Source organism: Trachemys scripta, chromosome 8, assembly GCF_013100865.1.
Source record: "Trachemys scripta elegans isolate TJP31775 chromosome 8, CAS_Tse_1.0, whole genome shotgun sequence".
Classification (NCBI taxonomy): Eukaryota; Metazoa; Chordata; order Testudines; family Emydidae; genus Trachemys; species Trachemys scripta.
The window spans coordinates 6093878-6106212 of record NC_048305.1 but is presented as its reverse complement, the minus strand read 5'-3'; the positions used below and the strand labels follow the sequence as shown (position 1 = coordinate 6106212).

Below are 12335 nucleotides of genomic sequence, written 5' to 3'. Positions count from 1 at the left end.
TCTACACTGGAGCTGAAGGAGGTGGAATTTCCAGCTTGAGCAGACATACCCAGGTTAGCTCTGATAAAGCAAGCGTGGAGGGGGGGGAAAAAGTGCAGTGTAGCCCTGACGGCGTGAGCCGCAGGCTAGCCTAGTTGTCCTGCGTATGTACTTAGGGTCTCTTACCGGACTGTCCTCGGGCATCCCGCTGCCCAGGGCTACACTTCTGGTTTTTGTGAACCAGCTCAATAGCAGAGGTCATAGAATATCAGGGTTGGAAGGAACCTCAGGAGGTCATCTAGTCCAACCCCCTGCTCAAAGCAGGACCAATCCCCAGACAGATTTTTGCCCCAGATCCCTAAATGGCTCCCTCAAGGATTGAACTCACAACCCTGGGTTTAGCAGGCCAATGCTCAAACCACTGAGCTATCCTCTGTCTACTCAAGCTGGAAATTACCCCATCCAGCTCCAGGGTAGGCGTACCCTCAGTCTAGAAATTCCACCCCAGACCCAAGGAAACTTCCCGATGAAATTTGTGTCCAAACAGATACGTTTCCACATAACATTTTGGTTTTGATGAAACATTTGTCCCTGGAAAAATGGTTCGTCAAATTTTTTTCCAGCTCTTCTTGTAACTCCCCTGGGGTAGTGACCATGCAGGGGGCAGGTTTGTTAGCAAGCAGGAAAGCCATTGCTCTGATAGGTGCCTGCTAGAAGCAATTACCAGCCACTTATTAGCCAGAGACCAATGCAAAGGAGCACCGGTAGTGAGATTTTAACAGCAGTGCCCGGATGAGAAGCTAAACCCCTTCTGTGGAGTGATTTTCTTTTTTGCAGGATGCTGTCCTTGGATGCTGCTCGGGGACCCCATCCTCTTTTGGGAAGATAAGTTCTCTCTACTAATCTACCCTTTCCCTAAACCCAGTATTTTAATTTTGCTTTCCACGCAGCAACAGTACCTGCCTCAGCTGCTGATCAGTTTTCCAAAGCAGCAGAGTAAACTGCCATGCTTTCCCAGCAGCCTTCAAAGCTCCAAACAGCAGCATTTAAAATGAAGTAGAACTTGTTAAGTGTACTCTACTGCTGCTTGAGGAAACTCTGAGCCGCAACAGTGGCAGTGAAGCTGCCAGCAGACTCAGGAAGTCAGCAGGGAACTGAGTCCCATTTGCAAAGTTATCTTCAGAACTATAATAGAAATCTTATTTTAAATAAGAGCTGAAATTCTGTAGAAACTGATGGCTTAGCTCCTCTAGGCTCTCTTCACTCACCGGGCAATGTTTTGTACCCACCATTGGCAAGTGAAACTTCAAGCCCTGTGCAAAACTTGTTTTCTGCGGGTCAGGCTGAAGGGCTATTATAGGATCAGCTCAGCCCGTAGCGCTACAAGAAGAAAAGGCCATTAAAAACTCACTTCCCTTCCTGTCACTTATTTTGCCTTTTCAAATACTGTTCTAAGCTCTGGATGAGAAATCTTGCATGTATGTCACTGTTTCCAGAGCTCCCAGAATAAAGGCCATGGCTCAAGCTATCTGGGATGCACATCCCCAACTCCAGCATCCCATAACTGTCTTTGCAAGAGGTAACAAACAATAACTACATTTAGCGACAGCTGAAGCTGCTCCAGGATATACCCCCTCCACCCAAAACCTGAGAAGCATAGAAATAAGAAGATAAGGGGAAGGACTTGTGCATTCCTTTCCACATTCATCTTGCTTCCAATGCTGTCAACAACACACTCCAGCACTGCATAAGGCTCTCACTTCCATCTCCAACGGATACCCAAAAGCAATACCCAAGAGTCACCCAGCTCACTCTCTAAAGAGCGCTTAACAGTGACCTCAGATGCATCTAGGATCCATCCTTTCAGCACATCTGACTATCCAACACGCCACACGTTGGGGGAGTTATTCTGCCTTGACACTGCCGAGGTCACCATATGATGCAGCTGTGTCATGATACAGCTCCAGCTTTTCAGGTGTGGTTCCAGGTACATTAGTAAACAGATCAGTTTTCCCATAGATGTTGTTATACCTACATTTAGAAGTGTGATTTCTAAGCTGCAGGAAATAGAATGTTAGGTTAATAACCAGAAAGCTTTCTGAGGCTGGCAGGGGAACAGACCTCCCTACCCCAGCGCTTATGAGGTGCTCATTCACTCACCCCTAATATTGTTACAAAACATGTATGCAGCGCTGGAAATGTACACCACGCTTTATAAATATAGAGAGGCATGTTCCTGGGCTAGAAGAGCTTACAATAGCTAGAGCACGTGCCATTCGGTCGCTAAATGCTTTCCAGATTATCTCAGAGAAAGCATCTTTATAATCCAGGAAGCACCGTGGGATTAGGGGTGGGGGCTGGGCCAAACTGCATGTGCGTGTTATTATATAAATGAGTATTATTATGAACCGGCAATTTGGTAGGCACACCAGCCTGGTCCTGGTTTCCTGGACATAAGACAAGAAAAATGACTGACAAAGCTTGCTCTGTTCATTGTAAACTCTGTGGAGTGGGGATTGTCTTTTTGTTCTATGTTGCTCAAACTTTTCCCATAGGACAGAGCATATCTTAACAGAGAGACTGGCTCCCGAACACCTCCCCTCCCATTTGGGACCACACAACATCCCTGGGGTCACAACAACACTTGCTTACATGAGAAAGTAAAACTGGAAGGACTGCATGTATCTCAGAGAATCAAATACATGTAGGGTTGGAAGGGACCTTGAGAGGTCATCTAGTTCAGCCCCCTGCACTGAGACAGGACCAAGTAAACCTAGACCATCCCTGACAGGCATTTGTCCAACCTATTCTCAAAAACCTCCAATGACGGGGATTCCACAACTTCCCTTGGAAGCCTACTGCAATATTTAACAAGTCTTATAGTTACGAAGTTTTTCCTAATATCTAACCTAAATCTCCCTTGCTGCAGATTAAGTCAATTGCTTCTTGTCTTACCTTCAGTGGATATGGGGAACTGATCGTCCTCTTTATAACAGCCCTTAACATATATGAACACTTATCAGGACTCCCCTCGGTCTTCTTTTCCTCGGGGCAAAACAGGCCGAGTTTTTTTTAAAGCTTTCCCCAGAGGTCAGGTGTTCTCAACATTTTATCTTTTTTGTTGCTGTCCTTTGTACACTCTCCAATTTGTCCACATCTTTCTGAAAGGCACCAAGAACTGGACACAATACTCCAGCTAATGCTGAGCAAAGCGGGACAATTATCTCTCATGCTTTACTTACTACACTCCTGTGAATACACCCCAGAATGATAATCAGTTTTTTTCACAACTGCATCATATTGTTGTCACATATTCAATGTGTGATCCACTCTAACCTCCAGACCCTTTTCTGCAGACCAATTCTCCAATTTATCAAGGTCATTTTGAATTCTAAACCTGTGTTCCAAAGTGCTTCCAATCCCTCCCAGCCTGGTGTCACATGCAGATTTTATAAGCATACTCTCTGTTCCAAGTCATTAATAAAATATTGAATAATACTGGACGTAGGACAGACCCCTGCAGGACCCCACTAGAAATATCCCCCTAGTTTGACAGAGAACCATTGATAATTACTCTTTGAGTATGGTCTTTCAACCACCTTATAGTAATTTCATCTGGACCATATTTCCCTAGTTTGCTTATGAGAATGTCATGAAGGTCTGTGGCAAACGCCTTACGAAAAACAAGATACATTATGTTTACTGCTTCCTCCCATCCACCAGGCCAGTTACCAGGTCAAAAAAGGAAATTAGGTGGATCTGGCATGATTTGTTCTTTACAAAACCATGTTGTCTATCTATTCCTTATAACTCTATTATCCTCTAGGTGTTTACAAATGGATTGCTTAATAATTTGTTCCCGTATCTTTCCAGGTATCAAAGTTAAAGGCTGACTGGTCTATAATGCTCACTCCATGGGTCCTCTTTCTTCCCCTTTTCAAAGATAGGTCCTATGTTTCCCATCTCCAGTCCTCTGGACCTCAACCCATCATCCATGAGTTGTTGAAGATGGTTCCGAGATTGCTTCAGCTAATTCCTTAAGTAGTCAAGAGTGAATTTCGTCAGGCCCTGCCGACTTCAATACATTTAACTTACCTAAATATTCTTTAACCTGTCCTGGCTTATGTCCGTCCCCCTTGTTGTTAATATTAATTATGCATCTGGTCACAATTAAACTTTTTGTAAGTGACGAGTGAAGTAAAATAGGCATTAAACACCTCAGCCTTCTTGATGTCATCAGCTATTGGTTCTCCTTACTTGCTGAGTAGTGGGCCTACACTTTCCTTCATCTTTCTCTCGCTCCTAATGTAGTTATAGAACCTTTTCTTATTGCCTGTTATGTCCCTTGCTAGGCACAACTCATTTGGTGCTGTAGCCGGATATTGTCTCTACATGCGTGTGCTATTCTTTTGTATTCATCCTTAGCAATCTGTCCATGTCTCCACTTTTTGTAGGATTCCTTTTTGATTCTCAGTTTATTAACTGATGGAGCCATATTGGCCTCTTACTATTCTTCCCATCTTTCCTTCACATTGGGATAGTTCACTGTTGTGCCATTAATACTGTCTCCTTGAGAAAATGCCAGCTTTCCTGAACACGTTTACCTTTCGACTTTCTTCCCATGGGACCTCACCTACCAGTTCTCTAAGTGCATTAAAGTCTGCTTTCTTTGAAGTCCATTGTCCTTATTCCCTTGCTCTCATGCCTTCCTTTCCTTAGGATAATGAAATCTATCATTTCAAGATCACTTTCACCCAAACTGCTTTCCACCTTCAGATTTGCAAACAATTCCTCCCTGGTAGCCAGAATCAAATCTAAAATGGCTGTCCCTCTGGCTACTTCCTCCACCTTCTGAAACAAGAAGTTGTCCACAATACGTTCCAATAACTTATTGGAGATTTTGTGTTTTGCCATATTAGTTTTCCAGCAGATAAGTGGATAGTTAAAGTCCCTCATTACCATTACAACCTGGTAATATTTTTAGTGGTCTTTGTGTGATGCGGGAGCTGGAAGCAAGGAGAGATGCCAGCCCCATATGACCAGCTAGCTGTCTGGACCACTAGCAAGCACTCTGTGAACCACTGATGGTCCATGGGCTACATGGCTCAGTAACCTTTGATCTAACCCAAAAAGGCAATCAGCAAGTTATATTTTCCTAGGGCTCATCTTTGCCTTTCAGTCAAAGCCAGGTAAATGCAAATCTGGAAAGGTAAACTACAGGGAGAACATGTGCCTCTCTTTCAAAGATCAGCTAGGACATTGTTCTTTGAAATCACAACTGGATTGACCATTGAGAAATTCCCCCCCCCCCCCTCATCCCACCATCAAATCCTTTGATTACAGCACACAGAACCAGGTGTCCACCAGACACTCTTCTAAGGCCAGTTCTGAGGCCTTCCATGCACGACGCTCTCTTTGTCATCTGGCCAATCTGTGACAAGCTTGCCAGAGAAAGTTGTGGCTAGCGATCAGCTCAGAGGACGGGTGGTCAGGCCTCCTCGATGTGAGCGAGGCAAGTCATTTCTCTGAGGATCAGTGTCTCCATCCATACAGCAGGGATAATACTACGTATCATTATCTCAGGGTTGTTGCAAGGTTTATCTAATGCATGTCCGTAACGTCCACGGAGACCCTTGGATTAAAAATAGCGTGTGCGAGCAGGATGTCAATATTACCTGGGGAGCAGCACAGTCTGCAGGGACTCACCAGGGAGCCTCAAATGGCTCCTGGGAATGGGTAAATTTCTCTTCCTGAAGCTGCTATTATGCCAGACACTGTCCCCAAGACAGAGCTGTAAGTGGTATCTGTTATCAGCAGCACCCCAGCTCCCAGCACACCCCCAAGGTCCACACTGTGCATGGGCAGCACAGTAAGTGCACAGGCAGCATGCAACGCCCCCACACCTTACCACATGCACGCAGTGCCTTAGGGGGGCACTCCAGGGAGTGCGGCACTGCCAGGGATCTTTGGGGTGAATGGGCTGGCAGGGCGATGTCTCATCATTTGCCAGGTAGGCATGGCACCTCAGCCTTTCCACCGCAGGTCCATGAATCCTCCAGGCCCGCTCAGAAAGAGTGAGTCACTTGGTACCAGAGTAGGGGGGTTGCACAGGACATGTCTGGAGAGCCGCCGAGAGGGCAGGGGGGTGGCTTTCCACACACGCCCCGGCCTCCATGGCACCGAACCCATGATCAGTCCTGTGCGAACACCACCCCACCGCTCCGGGGAAGTGGAGCAGAGCGAGACTTCCAACAACCCCCCCAGCCCCTCTGCAATCACAACATCCCGGGGGGGGGGGGGGGCACCACCTCCATTCCCACACCTATGGGGCTTCCTTCCAATGAGTCCCACAGTAGCGGGGAGGTGCGGGGGTGGGGGGGCGCAGCACTTGGGAAAGCAAAACGCCTCCAGAGACAGACAAGCTGCTGGGGGCCAGAGAGGGAGGGAGGGAGAAGAGAGAGAAGCCTGAGCTGTCAAGCCCCGGTTTGCTTTACAAACATTCCGCTCTAGTCTCACAGCCCAGCCCCCCAGCAGCCCAGGCCAGCCCCCCAGCAGAGGGGATGCAGCCAGGCCAGGCCAGGCCAGCCCCCCAGCAGAGGGGATGCAGCCAGCCCAGCCCCCCAGTAGAGGGGATGCAGCCAGCCCAGCCCCCCAGCAGAGGGGATGCAGCCAGCCCAGCCCAGCCCCCCAGCAGCCCAAGCCAGCCCCCCAGCAGAGGGGATGCAGCCAGCCCAGCCCCCCAGCAGCCCAGGCCAGCCCCCCGGCAGAGGGGATGCAGCCAGCCCAGCGCAGCACAACACCGAACGGCGGAGCCAGGCAGCAGCGCCCCTCCCCGGGGCCCGGGCCCATTGGCAAGCGGGGGTCGGGTCGGGTCGGGTCGGGTCGGGTCTCGTCCTACCTGGGAAGGGGCAGCCCGGCTCTGCCGGCGGCGCGCGCAGGGACATCTCAGCCCTGGCTGCTCGCTCGCGGCGGGAGGAGGAAGTGTGAGTCAGCACCGCCTCCCCTGGAAATTCCCACCCGTGATTGACGGGGCTGAGCGCGAACCAGCAACGCCCCCCCGGCCGCCCGCCCGCCCCCGCCATGGCACGCCGCAGGTCGGCTGCCCGCAGCAGGCGGGGGGAGATCTGAGCGGAGAGGGCAAGAGGGGGTGGGGGAAGGGCAGGGGGAGGCGGTGGGGTGGGGTGGGGGGGGGGGGGGGCGACAGCCGCAGGAAGGCAGTGGCAGGGGGTGCGGTGCGGTCAAGGGAAAGAGAAAGCAGCGAGACAAAAGGACGGGAGGGACCACCGGGAAATTACAGGAGCGTTTTGGACTGACACCCCCGTGCCCCGCCGCATCGGGGTTATACACTGTCACGTTCTGGAGCGGTCTGGACTGACGGCCCCGTGCCCTGCAGCATCGGGGTTATACACTGTCACGTTCTGGAGCGGTCTGGACTGACACCCCCGTGCCCCGCCGCATCGGGGTTATACACTGTCACGTTCTGGAGCGTTCTGGACTGACACCCCCGTGCCCCGCCGCATCGGGGTTATACACTGTCACGTTCTGGAGCGGTCTGGACTGACGGCCCCATGTCCTACAGCATCGGGGTTATACACTGTCAGGTTCTGGAGCGGTCTGGACTGACACCCCCGTGCCCCGCCGCATCGGGGTTATACACTGTCACGTTCTGGAGCGGTCTGGACTGACGGCCCCGTGCCCCGCCGCATCGGGGTTATACACTGTCACGTTCTGGAGCGGTCTGGACTGACAGCCCCGTGCCCTGCAGCATCGGGGTTATACACTGTCACGTTCTGGAGCGTTCTGGACTGACGGCCCCGTGCCCCTCCGCATCGGGGTTATACACTGTCACGTTCTGGAGCGGTCTGGACTGACACCCCCGTGCCCTGCAGCATCGGGGTTGTGCACTGTGACATTCTGGAGCATTCTGGACTCACACCCCCGTGTCCTGCAGCATCGGGGTTGTACACTGTGATGTTCTGGAGCATTCTGGATTGACAGCCCCATGCCATACAGCATCCGGCTTGTATGTGGTGACATTCTGGAGCATTCTGGACTGATGGCCCCATGTCCTGCAGATTGTACACTGTGGTGTTCTGGAGCATTTGGGACGGACAACCCCATGTCCTGCAGCATGGGAGTTGTACACTGTGATGTGCTGTAGCATTCGGGGCTGATGGCCCCATGCCCTATGGGATCACTCGCCGGAGCAGTAGCGTGCTGGATCATAGCTACAGAACGCTGCCATTGCATTTATAACACAAAGAGGAGGAAGAGGCAACCAGTCTTATCTCCCTAAATTTCCCTTCCTAAATTTAGCCCTCGAATGGAGTCTTCGAGTCACTGATCCCACCTTGGCTATCTGTGAAGGGGGAACGGGCAGGGAGGGAGGCAGAAGGCTGATCCTCTTTCTCAAGTGATTACATACGTGGAGGGGGATTTCCACTCCTGGATGGAAGTGGGTACCGCCACAGTTGTGCCTGCAGTGAACGTTGGGCTGCTCATGATCTGCCGCTTCCTCTCAGTCGCTCCAACCCACAGAGTTGTTCAGAAAGAAAAAAGAAAACCCTTTAAGCCTGCGTCCGATTCTATTAATATTTACTATTTGTATTGCCATAGCCAGCAGCAGCCCCGGACTGCCCAAGGACCAGGACACCATGGTATGAACGCAGAACAAAAAGGTGGGCTTTGCCCCGCATGTTAGATGCCTACTGGCTGGCTGCTTGCATCTGGCAGTATCAGTATTCATTACGGGACACTTAAGCACGGTGGGCTTTGTGATTTGCAGGGTGCCAAAGGAGAGCAGGTCCCATGCTGATGATATAACTCAATGTGCAGCAGCAGTCAAAAAACCAGAAGGTTAGGAACCTTTAGGAAAGGGATAATCCGGCAGAGAATATCATAATGCCACTGCATAAATCCATGGTACACCCACCCCTTCAATACTGTATGCAGTTCTGGTTGCCTCATCTCAGAAAGGATCTATTAGAATTGGAAAAGGTCCAGAGAAGGGCAACACAAATGATTAAGGGTTTGGGACAGCTTCCAAAGAGATTAGAAAGAGGGGGGAGTTTTCAGCTTGGAAAAGAGACGACTAAGGGGGGTTATGATAGAGGGCTATAAAATCGTGACTGGTGTGGAGAAAGTGAACAAGGGAGTGTTATTTACCCCTTCACATAACACAAGAACCAGGGGTCACCCAATGAAATTAATAGGCAGCAGGTTTAAAACAAACAAAAGGAAGTACTGCTTCGCACAACACACAGTCAGTCTGTGGAACTCCTTGCCAGGGGATGCTGTGAAGCCCAAACTTATAATGGGGTTAAAAAATTAGATAAGTTTACAGAGGATACATCAATGGCTATTAGCCAAGATGGTCAGGGATACAAACCCATGCTGCGGGTGTCCCTCGCCTCTGACTGCCTGAAGCTGGGGCTGGATGATGGGGGATGGATCACTTGATGATTACCTGTTCTGTTCATTTTCTCTGAAGCACCTGGCATTACTAGAGGGGGAACTCTGGCAGCTGTCAGCAAGGACCCCATGGTTCTCGGGAGGGGAGAATCAGAACAGAAATTCTGGGCCTTTAAGTGAATGCTCTTATGCCAGTGAGTGTCCCAAGTTTGGATCTCAGGACATCACAGACTCAGAGGTGTTACCCCCTGCCAGACTGGGGAGATGAAAGTGGAGCACGGGGCGCATAGAGGTGCAAAACCCCATTCTTAAAGTTTTCACAAGTGCATTACACAGATGTAGACACAGCATTCTGCTGGCTAGAGGATGGTCACTGTGTTTCTTTAGAATGCCAGAGACCCACTGCTTCGTTTCACAATGACCATACATTTGCCTAGCCTTGTAACTCTGCCTGACTCCCCTTGATATCAAGGGGAGCTGTGCAGGAAGGTCAAGAGCGCGGCGTGGCAGGAGAGGCACGCCTATGTACAGTGCAAAGAGCCGCTCCGGAGTTGCTTTCCTGGCAGCTCAGATGGCGAGAATTCCCCAGCCTTTATTGCCTAGGGGAGAGTCAAGCCAGCTGGCCTTTTGAGCTGTTTGTTCTCATCATATATTGGAAAACCGACATCGAAATATGTTTCCTTATCACATTCCTACCCCCACCCCACCCCCGGCACCATCGCTTCTGTTATTGTAGGGCTGCTTATGAGCAACGATGGTGGGTAATGACAGGAGAAAAAGAGACAGTGACAACTGCAGGGAATATTCCCATTTTTGCACAATATTGCCTAGATTTTCACATACGCTGGACCTGCTGCTCCATTTAATGATTAGCCATTTTTTGCCAGTAAGGTGCGAGGGACTATACCTAGCAGGCTGTGGAACAAGCAGCGGACCCACACTGCAAGCAGAGAAGTTGACCCATTCCCCCATAGCTTTCAGCCTATGCACCTCTTTGCTGACTTGTATGGCAACTCCTACTAGCCCATGGGGGGCTCTCCCGGAAGCCTGCCTGTACACTTCAATCCAGCCCTACAGCATGGTCAGCCCTTCCAGTCTTGGGTTCCCGCAGCACACTGCTCATGCACCACAACCACTTTTTGGAAACTGGAGGATTCAGGTAACACCGGAGAACACGGTCATTAAAATACGTTACAAGGGGTAAGCTCTGTGGCCCAAGCCCTCAGTGCTCTAAATAGAACAATGCCTTAAAATGTTCTACGGGGTTTAATTTCACAGCTTAGCATGTTCTAAGGTTTTGGGACTCTCGTGTCCTGCATTTTAAACCAGTGCAGGAAATGTAAATGCCTACGTTTGATAGCTGAATATACCACCCAGGCGCTCCGTGCACCCAGGCATCTATGGACTCTGGGACTGAAAAACGGTCAAATTATCCCTGCTTCTCCTAGACCAACTGGTGCTCATTTCGTTCTGTTTTTTGTAAGCCAGCAGAAAGCCTGGAGGCAAAGCTAAATACAGCCATATTGAGCCACAAAGGGGCTTGTTTTTAAGCTAGTGTCTCAGCCTGCAAATAAATAAACGCAGACTGTAAAAACGCTGGTCTATTTCTGTCAAAGAGAGAGAAAGAGGTGTCGTGTCTCTCTCCATAGTTCTAGAATCTTGATTTACAGCCCAACGACTGACTCTTCTCCATTTCATCTTATCTACCACCTGCTCTGGCTAAAAGAAACTTTGGTTACTCACCCAGGTAGGGCCAGGGGAGCTGGCGATAGAGAGACCCTTCAGTCCAGCCTCTGGGTTGTTAAGCGAATACAGGAAGGAGAGCCCAGCTGAGTTTACTTTTAGGCAGGAGAAGGGGAATTCCCCATGATGAGGCCCCAGGCAGCTGGAGTGGTTTTGATAAGGAGCCACACACAGCGAGAAGAGCTCTCCTGCATCTGTCCTCATGAAGAGGGGGCGGTACCCCACTTATTAGTTAGTACTTGCAGCTTGGAACCACAGAACAATGATTCAGTTATGGAATCCTAGGAAGGCTAATGAGATCATCCAGTTCCTGCCTGGCCACCGGAAGATTGTTCTCTTTCCCATGCCCATATGTTTAGTGACTTTCCTAGGACGCCTGTTTAGTGTTACTAGGAAATACTTCCTACTGGCCAGCCTGCCTTGTCCTCCCTAGCCAGTGATCAGCGCATCCCTCGCTGTCCCATCAGCCTCAGCAGCGGTGAAGTCAAGTGGGCCAGTGGTACTATTTTGAAGGCAGGGGGAATAGATGCCAGCCCTGCAGTTGTTCCAGATAAACCACGGTGGAGTGGTTACCAAGTTCTTTGACGGTCTGCTCCATGGCTGGAACTGGCTGGTGCTGGAATAAACGTGGAGGACTCAGAGTCTTTTCCATTTTAGAGATTGATCCCAACTCTCCAGGGGGCCTTCGACGGAGGCCATAACGTTACGTCGGTGATAGTGCAGAACGCTGCTCTGACAGCATGGACTTTGTATTCCTCCGATTCCCTCATTCGACAAGTCAAAGGATGATGGGAGGAGCAAGTTCTGCTGTCAGGTCCACGCACGCAGACCCACTGATTCCAGCAGCCTTGTCTATACTAGCAAAATGACTGCTTGTACTATAGAACAGCTGTTGCACTGGCCTAAGCACCGATGTAGACAGTGCTCTTACCACGGTATCATGCAAATACGCTCTGAATATGTCCTGGCAGTAAAAACACCAGAGCCCCATCTCCGCTGGAGGCCAAGCTCTCTGATAGTATAACTCTGCTCATGTCAAGGGACTCCGAGCACCGAGAAGCTGCACCATTGCCGGCTCCTGCTCTATTGTGAGCATTTGTTTTTCTATTCTAGATGCACCCAGTGCAGGGCACACCACTATAACTGACAGCAGAATCTGGAGAGACCAGGTGGGTGAGGTGGTATCTTTTATTGAACTATCT

At 50.1% G+C, this 12335-nt stretch overlaps 1 protein-coding gene across 7 annotated transcripts in view; it reads right to left on the bottom strand.

Moving 5' to 3' along the window:
- TNIP1 (TNFAIP3 interacting protein 1) overlaps nt 1–11270 on the bottom strand; it is a 45033-nt gene extending 33763 nt beyond the window's left edge. For 6 of the 7 annotated variants that reach the window (XM_034780167.1, XM_034780170.1, XM_034780171.1 and 3 more), the window contains exon 1: nt 6878–6993. The gene's annotated coding sequence lies outside the window, so the exon portion shown is untranslated. Of the gene's footprint in view, nt 1–6877; nt 6994–11133 lie in introns of those variants that run through there. The other variant, XM_034780168.1, reaches the window with a different exon arrangement.
- Between the last annotated feature and the right edge of the window lie 1065 nt (nt 11271–12335).